The sequence below is a fragment of the Capricornis sumatraensis genome, chromosome 7, assembly GCF_032405125.1.
Source record: "Capricornis sumatraensis isolate serow.1 chromosome 7, serow.2, whole genome shotgun sequence".
Taxonomy (NCBI): Eukaryota; Metazoa; Chordata; class Mammalia; order Artiodactyla; family Bovidae; genus Capricornis; species Capricornis sumatraensis.
The window spans coordinates 61,293,703-61,305,986 of NC_091075.1; the positions used below are offsets into that span (position 1 = coordinate 61,293,703).

General features: G+C 42.5%; 1 non-coding gene across 1 annotated transcript; it reads right to left on the reverse strand.

The window, feature by feature from the left end:
• Positions 1-6,707: 6,707 nt before the first annotated feature.
• Positions 6,708-6,780, reverse strand: TRNAR-GCG (transfer RNA arginine (anticodon GCG)). The gene has a single exon. It is a non-coding gene; the product is annotated as a tRNA-Arg (tRNA).
• Positions 6,781-12,284: the final 5,504 nt, after the last annotated feature.

Sequence of the window (12,284 nt, forward strand, 5' to 3'; positions counted from 1 at the left end):
TTTTCTTAGTTGTTTTCTTCCAGTCTGATCAGTTTTGATCACATGATAGGATTAACAGCTAGTCTAGAAGTTATAGTGGTGAGCTGAGACTTGAGAAGTTGGGCTGTTGAAAGTAATTACCATGTAGAATCAGGTGAGCCTTCTTTCTAAGGTATGGTAAACTCCTACCCAGACTCTTTTTGTGACCAAAAGAGAAATGCCATAGGGAGAGAGGAATTGAAGATGTTAGGGAGAGGGAGGATAATTATCTTTTGGTGGGAAGAGAAATCAAGAAATACATTGTTGTTATTTAGTTGCTAGGTCATGTGTGACCCTTTGTGACTCTGGTCTGTAGCCCGCCATGCTCCTCTGTCCATGGAATTTCCCAGGCAGGAATATTGGAGTGGGTTACCACTTCCTTCTCCAGAGGATTTTCCCAACCAAGGGATCGAACTCCTATCTCCTGGATCTCCCATGTTGGTGAGCAAATTCTTTACTGCTGAGCCACCAGGGAAGCCTAGAGTGTTCAGTTCAGTTCAGGCACTCAATCATGTCCGACTCTTTGCCACCCCATGAATTGCAGCATGCGAGGCCTCCCTGTCCATCACCAACTCCCAGAGTTCACTCAGATTCATGTCCATCAAGTCCGTGATGCTATCCAGCCATCTCATCCTCAGTCGTCCCCTTCTCCTCCTGCCCCCAATTCCTCCCAGCATCAAAGTCTTTTCCAATGAGTCAACTCTTCACATGAGGTGGCCAAAGTACTGGAGTTTCAGCTTTAGCATCATTCCTTCCAAAGAAATCCAGGGCTGATCTCCTTCAGAATGGACTGGTTGGATCTCCTTGCAGTCCAAGGGACTCTCAAGAGTCTTCTCCAACACCACAGTTCAAAAGCATCAATTCTTCAGCGCTCAGCCTTCTTCACAATCCAACTCTCACATCCATACATGACTACGGGAAAAACCATAGCCTTGACTAGACGGACCTTAGTCGGCAAAGTAATGTCTCTGCTTTTGAATATACTGTCTAGGTTCGTCATAACTTTTCTTCCAAGGGGTAAGCATCTTTTAATTTCATGGCTGCAGTCACCATCTGCAGTGATTTTGGAGCCCCCAAAAATAAAGTCTGACACTGTTTCCACTGTTTCCCCATCTATTTCCCATGAAGTGATGGGACCGGATGCCATGATCTTAGTTTTCTGAATGTTGAGCTTTAAGCCAACTTTTTCACTCTCCTCTTTCACTTTCATCAAGAAGCTTTTTAGTTCCTCTTCACTTTCTGCTGTAAGGGTGGTGTCATCTGCATATCTGAAGTTATTGATATTTCTCCCGCCAATCTTGATTCAAGCTTGTGTTTCTTCTAGTCCAGCGTTTCTCCTGATGTACTCTGCATAGAAGTTAAATAAGCAGGGTGACAATATACAGCCTTGATGTACTCCTTTTCCTATTTGGAACCAGTCTGTTGTTCTATGTCCAGTTCTAACTGTTGCTTCCTGACCTGCATACAGATTTCTCAAGAGGCAGGTCAGGTGGTCTGGTATTCCCATCTCTCTCAGAATTTTCCACAGTTTATTGTGATCCACACAGTCAAAGGCTTTGGCATAGTCAATAAAGCAGAAATAGATGTTTTTCTGGAACTCTTGCTTTTTCCGTGATCCAGCGGATGTTGGCAACTTGACAGAATGCGGTCCACTGGAGAAGGGAATGGTAAACCACTTCATTATTCTTGCCTTGAGAACCCCATGAACAGTATGAAAAGGCAAAATGAAGGATACTGAAAGAGGAACTCCCCAGGTCAGTAGGTGCCCAATATGCTACTGGAGATCAGTGGAGAAATAACTCTAGAATGAATGAAGGGATGGAGCCAAAGCAAAAACAATACCCAGCTGTGGATGTAACTGGTGATAGAAGCAAGGTCTGATGCTGTAAAGAGCAATATTGCATAGGAACCTGGAATGTCAGGTCCATGAATCAAGGCAAATTGGAAGTGGTCAAACAAGAGATGGCAAGAGTGAACGTCGACATTCTAGGAATCAGCGAACTAAAATGGACTGGAATGGGTGAATTTAACTCAGATGACCATTATATCTACTACTGTGGGCAGGAATCTCTCAGAAGAAATGGAGTAAGCCATCATGGTCAACAAAAGAGTCCGAAATGCAGTACTTGGATGCAATCTCAAAAACGACAGAATGATCTCTGTTCGTCTCCAAGGCAAACCATTCAATATCACAGTTATCCAAATCTATGCCCCAACCAGTAACGCTGAAGAAGCTGAAGTTGAACGGTTCTATGAAGACCTACAAGACCTTTTAGAACTAACACCTAAAAAAGATGTCCTTTTCATTATAGGGGACTGGAATGCAAAAGTAGGAAGTCAAGAAACAGGAGTAATTTGCCTGGCGTAACAGGCAAATTTGGCCTTGGAATGCAGAATGAAGCAGGGCAAAGACTAATAGAGTTTTGCCAAGAAAATGCACTGGTCATAGCAAACACCCTCTTCCAACAACACAAGAGACGACTCTACACATGGACGTCACCGGATGGTCAACACTGAAATCAGATTGATTATATTCTCTGCAGCAAAAGATGGAGAAGCTCTATACAATCAACAAAAACAAGACCAGGAGCTGACTGTGGCTCAGATCATGAACTCCTTATTACCAAATTCAGATTTAAATTGAAGAAAGTAGGGAAAACCACTAGACCATTCAGGTATGATCTAAATCAAATCCCTTATGATTATCCAGTGGAAGTGAGAAATAGATTTCAGGGCCTAGATCTGATAGATAGAGTGCCTAATGAACTATGGAATGAGGTTCGTGACATTGTACAGGAGACAGGGATCAAGACCATCCCCATGGAAAAGAAATGCAAAAACAAAATGGCTGTCTCAGAAGGCCTTACAAATAGCTGTGAAAAGAAGAGAAGCGAAAAGCAAAGGAGAAAAGGAAAGATATAAGCACCTGAATGCAGAGTTCCAGAGCCTAGAGTGTAGATGGCTGTAAATAGATCCTGTAGGAAGTACGTAGAGCCATAGAGATCTTTCAGGCAAGCTCACATTGAGATGTGACTTGCCTAAGCATCATGTATTCATTCAGAGAAAGCAATGGCACCCCACTCCAGTACTCTTGTCTGGAAAATCCCATGGATGGAGGAGCCTGGTAGGCTGCAGTCCCATGGGGTCGCTGAGGGTCGGACATGACTGAATGACTTCCCTTTCACTTTTCACTTTCATGCACTAGAGAAGGAAATGGCAACCCACTCCAGTGTTCTTGCCTGGAGAATCCCAGGGACGGAGGAGCCTGGTGGGCTGCTGTCTATGGGGTTGCACAGAGTCGTACACGACTGAAGCGACTTAGCAGCAGCAGCAGCATGTATACATTGTTAATCAAGTAGCTGGAATTCAGACTATCTTGAAATCCATGTTCTTCACATCTTCCAACCCAGTCTGAAATATCCTGTCTCCCTGCTAATTAAATCCCTTTTTAACTAAATGTCACTTTTCTGAATCTTTTCCTCTTAAAGTTCTCTGAAGTCCCTCTCTTTCAGACACAATAAATTTTTTCCAGACTCTTTAACTTCTTTGTGTAAAGGTTTATTATAGCAGGCCTGTAATCACACTGTATTAGCAGAGTTTGTTTTCATGGCAGTCTTTTACTCCCTAAGGGTTGGAGCCGCATCTTTTTTACCTGTAACGCCAGGACAGAGACTGGCAGAGTACTAATGCTCAGTAAAAATGCAATGCCAAAGAATGCTCAACTACCACACGATTGCACTCATCTCACATGCTAGTAAAGTAATGCTCAAAATTATTCAAGCCCAGCTTCAACAGTACGTGAACAGTACGTGAACTGTGAACTTCCAGATGTTCAAGCTGGATTTAGAAAAGGCAGAGGAACCAGAGATCAAATTGCCAACATCCTCTGGATCACGGAAAAAGCAAGAGAGTTTCAGAAAAACATCTATCTCTGCATTCTTGACTATGCCAAAGCCTTTGACTGTGTGGATCACCACAAACTGGAAAATTCTGAAAGAGATAATACCAGACCACCTGACCTGCCTCTTGAGAAACATGTATGCAGGTCAGGAAGCAACAGCTAGAACTGGACATGGAACAACAGACTGGTTCCAAATAGGAAAAGGAGTCCATCAAGGCTGTATATTGTCACCCTGCTTATTTAACTTCTATGCAGAGTACATCATGAGAAACGCTGGGCTGGAAGAAGCACAAGCTGGAATCAAGATTGCTGGGAGAAATATTAATCACCTCAGATATGCAGATGACATCACCCTTATGGCAGAAAGTGAAGAAGAACTAAAGGGCCTCTTGATGAAAGTGAAAGAGGAGAGCGAAAAGTTGGCTTAAAACTCAACATTCAGAAAACAAAGATCATGGCATCTGGTCCCATCACTTCATGAGAAATTGATGGGAAAACAGTGGAAACACTGGCTGACTTTATTTTTGGGGGTTCCAAAATCACTGCAGATGGTGACTGCAGCCATGGAATTAAAAGATGCTTACTCCTTGGAAGAAAAGTTATGACGAACCTAGACAGCATATTCAAAAGCAGAAACATTACTTTGCCAACAAAGGTTCATCTAGTTTAGGCTATGGTTTTTTCCAGTAGTCATGTATGGATGCAAGAGTTGGACTATAACGAAAGCTGAGCACCAAAGAATTGATGCTTTTGAACTGTGGTGTTGGAGAAGACTCTTGAGAGTCAGGAGATCCAATCAGTCCATCCTAAAGGAAATCAGTCTTGAAGATTCATTGGAAGGACTGAGGCTGAAGCTGAAAGTCCAGTACTTTGGCCACCTGATGTGAAGAACTGACTCATTGGAAAAGACCCTGATGCTGGGAAAGATTGAGGGCAGGGTAGAAGGGGATGACAGAGGATGGGATGACAGAGGATGAGATGGCTGGATGGCATCACTGACTCAATGAAGTTTGAGTAAACTCCGGGAATTGGTGATGGACAGGGAGGCCTGACGTGCTGCAGTCCATGGAGTCACAAAGAGTCGGACAGGACTGAGCAACTGAACTGAATGCTCAGTGTTTTCAGATGGAAATTATGAACCATTTTGACCTGTGGAAATGGTCCCTAAGGTGCTATTTATGTGCCATGCCAAACATAGGCACGCAGGTTATGTTTGTGGACACAGTTTTGAAAATAAGAGGCATCTAAATAGCCATCAGAAGTCTCAGCTTAAAAGCCCTTCAGTACTTTGGTGCTTTTAGGTCTGAGTGCTCAGATTCTAGGCCACTACGAAAATCAGGCAAAGCATTATTCTAAGAAATGATTTAGAAATGGGGGGAAAGTGGATTGAGTGTAAAATAGCTCTGTTCAAAAGGCCCTACGTTATGTTCATTTGTTTTTCTTTAGAATTTATTCATTCAGTTTTGACTGTGGTGGGTCTTCATTGCTGCACGTAGGCCTTCTGTAGTTGTGATGAGCAGGGCTACTCTGTGTTTCTTCTCTTTGTGGTGGTTTCTCTCGTGGTGCGTGAGCTTAGTTGCCCCATGGCATATGAACTTTTCCCAGACCAGGGATTGAACCTGTGTCTCCTACACTGGCAGGCAGATTCTTAACCTTTGGACCACTAGGGAAGTCCTATATTTTTCTTGTAAAGATCTGTTTCTGTCCTAGCTACTTCCCATACTCCTCTTCATTTATCCCTTGACAAGTATCAGAATAGATTTGAGGCAAGTTTTAAAAGCAAGAAGAATAAATTAATGGTAAAATAATTATGTTATGGTCAAGAAAAGAATAGAGTCAAGAGCAAAGACTTGAGTCCCTTCACGAGGAGATCAAACCAGTCAATCCTAAAGGAAATCAACCCTGAATATACATTGGAAGGACTGGTGCTGAAGCTGAACCTCCAATACTTTGGCCACCTGATGGAAAGAGCCAGCTCATTGGAAAAGATCCGGATGCTAGGAAAGATTGAGGGTAGCAGAAGAAGAGGGTGACAGGATGAGATGGTTGGATGGCATCACCGATGCAATGGACATGAACTTGGGCATGCTCCAGGAGATAGTGAGAGACAGGGAGGCCTGGCGTGCTGCAGTTTATGGAGTAACAAAGAGTTGGACACAACTGAGCAACTGAACAATAACAACTCATTTACCTATTTGTTATAATAATGTAGAGGAATCATTCCAATAACTACTGTTCCCTTTTTATTTTTTATCAATAACATACCCAATCTATTCAGCACCTGCAGTGGGTCATTTTCTAACACCTTTATGCTACAGAGGAATCAATGACTTGCAGGAATCATTGAAATAATAATAAAATACAGTGAAATTTTCTTTTATTGAACTTCATGTATGTAAAATTTAAAATCTCAGTGCAAATGAAGAAAAGTAAATAGTTTTAATTTATATTAATATATTTTTTGAGAAAGAGGAAAACCATATTAGAATGATATACAATGAATATTTCAATTTTTGAATCTTCTCTAAATTTAGTAATATTATCAAAATTGATCTTTCTAAATTAATGTTCAAAAAGATTATACTCAGATTTTCATTTATCCTTACTATACAGTGCATGGAATTCTCCCAGGCTAGAATACAGGAGTGGGTAGACGTTCCCTTAGGGGATCTTCCCAACCCAGGGATTGAACCTAGGTCTCCCACACTGCAGGGGGATTCTTTACCACCTTAGCCACAAGAGAAGCCAAGAATACTGGAGTGGGTAGCCTATCCCTTCTCCAGGGGATCTTCCTGACCCAGGAATTGAACCAGGGTCTCCTGCATCGCAGGCAGATTCTTTACCAACTGAGATATCAGGGAAGCCCATATTATGTTCAAAAAAGATTTTACTCATTTTTATTTATCCTTACTCATAGTTGAATAAAGAACTTTTTGTTTTAATTTTGAAAAGTATTGCATGAAGCAATAGATTACCAGTTATAGGAAAAGTATTTAAGGATAGTGTCAAAAATTCATAAAGTCCCATATCACAGAATATTCCAGAAATTGCAACGCTGTCAACATTTTGCTTTTAAGGATTGATTCTAGCAACTTGAATAGAAAAAAAAACCTAAACACAAAAATTCCAAATTGTAGAGTGGCAAGTTTGCTGTGATTGAAGTTTACTTTCATTTCATTATTTTAAATCCAGGTGCTTCAGGCTTCTGCCTTCTGCTTAGAATGCAGAAAGCCATAAAGAGAGTGATTCCCACTCTAATAAGAAAAGGCAGATAATCCACAACGTCATAACTTTTCTTGAATCCATCAGAGAACTGAAGTAACCCAGTTCAGTTCCGTCACTCAGTCGTGTCCGACTCTGCAACCCCATGAATTGCAGCACGCTGTCCATCACCAACTCCCGGAGTCCACTCAAACCCATGTCTGTTGAGTCTGTGATGCCATCCAGCCATCTCATTCTCTGTTGTCCCCTTCTCCTGCCTTCAATCTTTTTTAGCATCAGGGTCTTTTCCAATGAGTCAGCCCTTGGCATCCGGTGGCCAAAGTATTGGAGTTTCAGCTTCAACATCAGTCCTGCCAATGAAAACCCAGGACTGATGTCCTTTAGGATGGACTGCTTGGATCTCAGTGCAGTCCAAAGGACTCTCAAGAGCCTTCTCCAACACCACACTTCAAAAGCATCAATTCTTTGGCACTCAGCTTTCTTCACAGTCCAACTCTCACAGCCATACATGACCACTGGAAAAACCATAGCCTTGACTAGATGGACCTTTGTTGGCCAAGTAATGTTCCTGCTTTTTAATATGCTGTCTAGGTTGGTCATAACTTTCCTTCCAAGGAGTAAGCGTCTTTTAATTTCATGGCTGCAATTGCTATCTGCAGTGATTTTGGAGCCCAGAAAAATGAAGTCTGACACTGTTTCCACTGTTTCTCCATCTATTTCCCATAAAGTGATGGGACTGGATGCCATGATCATAGTTTTCTGAATGTTGAGCTTTAAGCCAACATTTTCACTCTCCTCTTTCATCAAGAGGCTCTTTAGTTCTTCATTTTCTTCCATAAGGGTGGTGTCATCTGCATATCTGAGTTTATTGATATTTCTCCCGGCAATCTTGATTCCAGCTTGTGCTTCGTTCAGCCCAGCGTTTCTCATGATGTACTCTGCATAGAAGTTAAATAAGCAGGGTGACAATATACAGCCTTGACAGACTCCTTTTCCTATTTGGAACCAGTCTGTTGTTCCATGTCCAGTTCTAACTGTTGCTTCCTGACCTGCATACATGTTTCTCAAGAGGCAGGTCAGGTGGTCTGGTATTCCCATCTTTTTCAGAATTTTCCACCGTTTATTGTGATCCACACAAACGCTTTGGCATAGTCAATAAAGCAGAAATAGATGTTTTTCTGAAACTCTCTTGCTTTTTCCGTGATCCAGAGGATGTTGGCAATTTGATCTCTGGTTCCTCTGCCTTTTCTAAAACCAGCTTGAACATCTGGAAGTTCACTGTTCAGGTATTGCTGAAGCCTGGCTTGAATAATTTTGAGCATTACTTTACTAGCATGTGAGATGAGTGCAATTGTGTGGTAGTTTGAACATTCTTTGGCATTGCCTTTCTTTGGGATTGGAATGAAAACTGACCTTTTCCAGTCCTGTGGCCACTGCTGAGTTTTCCAAATTTGCTGGCATATTGAGTGCAGCACTTTTCAGTGTCATCTTTCAGGATTTGAAATAGCTCAACTGGAATTCCATCACCTCCACTAGCTTTGTTTGTAGTGATGCTTTCTAAGGCCCACTAGCTTTACATTCCAGGATGTCTGGCTCTAGGTGAGTGATCACACCATCGTGATTATCTGGGTTATTTAGATCTTTTTTTGTATAGTTCTTCTGTGTATTCTTGCCATCTTTTCTTAATATCTTCTGCTTCTGTTAGGTCCCTACCATTTCTGTCCTTTATCGAGCCCATCTTTGCATGAAATGTTCCCTTGGTATCTCTAATTTTCTTGAAGAGATCTCTAGTTCGTCCCCATTCTATTGTTTTCCTCTATTTCTTTGCATTGATCGTTGAGGAAGGCTTTCTTATCTCTCCTTGCTATTCTTTGGAACTCTGCATTCAAATGGGTATTTCCTTTTCTCCTTTGCTTTTCGCTTCTCTTCTTTTCACAGCCATTTGTAAGGCCTCCTCAGACAGCCATTTTGCTTTTTTGCATTTCTTATTTTTGGGGATGGCCTTGATTCTTGTCTCCTGTAGAATGTCATGAACATCCATCCATAGTTCATCAGGCACTCTGTCAACCAGATCTAAGTCCCTTCAATCTATTTCTTACTTCCACTGTATAGTCATAAGGGATTTGATTTAGATCATACCTGAATGGTCTAGTGGTTTTCTCCACTTTCTTCAATTTCAGTCTTAATTTGGCAATAAGGAGTTCATGATCCGAGCCAACCCAGTGGCCTAAAATTTAAAGACCGGTGCCTGAGACACACAGGGGAAGTCATGCCTACATGCAGGTGCTTCTACGTGGTCCTCTATCAGCACTCACAAGGAACACCCAATACTAGTGGAGAACGGAGATGAAACTCTTGGTAGTGCAGGTTAGGGGGAGGTGAGAAACTGCTGCTATGGAAAAAAAACAAGCCCTGCCCAGGTTCATCTCTGCTAGGTAAGAAAAGCAGTATCTGCTTGAGAAGGAGAGCAGCCTTTCACCCCAGACTACAAGTGAAGATCAAATGAGGCTGGAGAAAGAAAAAGAAAAATCCTTGTCCCATGGGGAAGAGGAAGAAAACCATCCTGGAAGCAGGCCATTGGAGTCTCCTCCTGCTGAGATGGGGTCAGGGTCACTGAGGAAGCCCCATCCCTTAAATGTTTTACTGCCAGCCGACCCATTTCTGGTGAGGCTTCTTCCTCGACTCTGTAGACAGCCACCTTCTTACTCTGTCCTACGTGGCCTTTCCTCAGAGTGCAGGTGGGGAGAGAGTGTACAAGTTCTCCAGTTTCTCATAACGACGCTAATTCTATTGCATCAGCTGTCCACCCTATTTTAACCTTAATTAACCTTAATGACCTAATTTAACCTTAATTAACTCCTAAAAGCCCTCTTTCCAGACACAGCCATATTGTGGGTTAGGGCTTCAGTGTAAGAATGTTGGTGGGGGTGAGGGGGACTCAGTTCTGTCCACAACAGATAATCTGATGAAATATTCACTATGGTATTCATAATAAGGTACCATCCCTTCATACCTGCTGGAGTTTCACTGCTTTCTGCCCTTACTGGGCCCAGGAGCTAATATCCAGATTACCCCCCATTTTCCTGAGGGTCTGCTGCCAGCAACTACTTCCAGTACAGATTTATTAGTAAGAAATCAACTCTAGCTTATTCAAGAAGAAAAGAAATTTGTTAGTGAGGACTCTGGGAGGACCAGAAAATTCAACTCAGAGGCTCTAGAGCCAGAAGCAATGCCCAAAATATTATAGAACTGGTCCTGTGAAGGTCCAACCTCCGCTGCCAATGCCTGGGCACCCAGCCTGCCCACGGCACTGATACCACTAGGTGTGAATGCTGGACACTGCTGCCCCCACTTCCAGGGTGGAGTGGCCCCTGTTCTGTGGGGTCACAGTCCACATCTCAAAGTAGGTGTAGGTGTTTGGTTGACAGCATCCAGGTCTTAGGAAGACTGGGAAAGTTGTGTTGGTGTTCACAGCGTCTATAGAGGGAAATGGCTTTGTCTCACGGAGTGTCAGCTGGGGGGGTGTTCCCCAAACCCCAAAAGGGCATTCAGAATACTGACTGTCCAAAAACTGATGATAAAGTTTTACTTACAGATATGGCCTCTTTGGAGTTGAACTATATGGGAATGTGAGGAAACTTTCTACCTGGCTCAAAAGAGACTAATTAACAGAAGTGGGGTAGTTGGCTCAGAGCCTGGAAAACAGATTCAGCAAGCAAGAGCAGAAGTATCTGAGTGTCTTTGATCACTGCCTGAGGATGTTCTGGTGGGCTGCCAATCTGTCGAATGGTGGCAAAGCTGTGAGCAGGTGAGAACTCACTATGGCCAGGCATTCTGTGAGGTGTTTCCCATATTTTACCCTCATGACTCTGAAGCACATATTATTTTACAGGTGAGAAACTTGAGTTGTGAAAGGTCGTATGAGATTTCCAAAATCTCACAGTGCCAGGTGTAATCAGGATTCTGCAGGCAACTGCAGCTTTTGGAGGGTGATATGGAGATGACCCAGTGGACTCTTCCTGTAGAGTCTACACTTCCCAGACCTCATTCAGCTCAGCTTCCCACAGACTTCCCAAGCAGAGAGGAGGAACTGATAAGTCACTGTGAACATGCTGGTCTTTGGTTTACACATGGTCCTTTGTGTCTGGTTAATAAGACCAGTCCCATGGAAAAACTTTTTCCTGACACCACTCCCTCCCCCCAGCGAAGGACAAGACTAACCCCAGCGAGTAACCCTCTGAAAAGTAGAGCTCACTGGTGGGAAGATGGTGTGCCTATATAATCAATTATTGTTAACAGTGGTGCTTTTGACATAATGTGGATTCAATAATTTGTTTCTTAAGTAGATGCAGTTTTGTATAGGTAGACTTACTTTTTTTGAGATGTCTCATTTATCTGAAACTTTAAGGTACAAATTACATAAAACACCGCTCCTTAAATGTTTAATTAATTCAGTGATTTTCAGTCAATTTACTGACCTGATCCAGTTCTGGAGCATTTCCATCACTTCAGTAAGATCCCCTGAGCCAATTTACAGTTAATTGTTGCTCTCAGCCTTAGTCCCAGGCAATCACTAATCTACTTTCCATCTCTGTCGATTTGCCTTCTCTGGATAGTTCATATAAATGGAAGCATACAATATGTACTTCTCTGCATATGGCCACTTCCACTTTGCAGAATGTTTCTGAGCTTCATCTATGTTGGAGCTTGATCAGTGTTTCCTTCCTTTTTATTTCTTGAAGTGAAGTGAAAGTCGCTCAGTCGTGTCTCTTTGTGACCCTCTCTGGAATTCTCCAAGCCAGAATACTGGAGTGAGTAGCCTTTCCCTTCTCCAGGGGATCTTCCCAACCCAGGGATCGAACCCTGGTCTCCCACATTGCAGGTGAATTCTTTACCAGCTGAGCCACAAGGGAAGCCCTTTTATTGCTTAGTAGTATTCTACTGTATATACGTATTTTGTTTATATATTTGTTATATATGGATAGGTCATATTTTGTTCATGCATTCACTAGTTGATGGATTCTTGTTTAATTTTACCTTCATTTCCTTAGATTATTGTTTGCATACACGGAGGCAACAGAAAACAACAGGTGGTATAACCCCAACTTCTGCCTACCGTCTTGGGTTCCTTATCGTTTTTCCT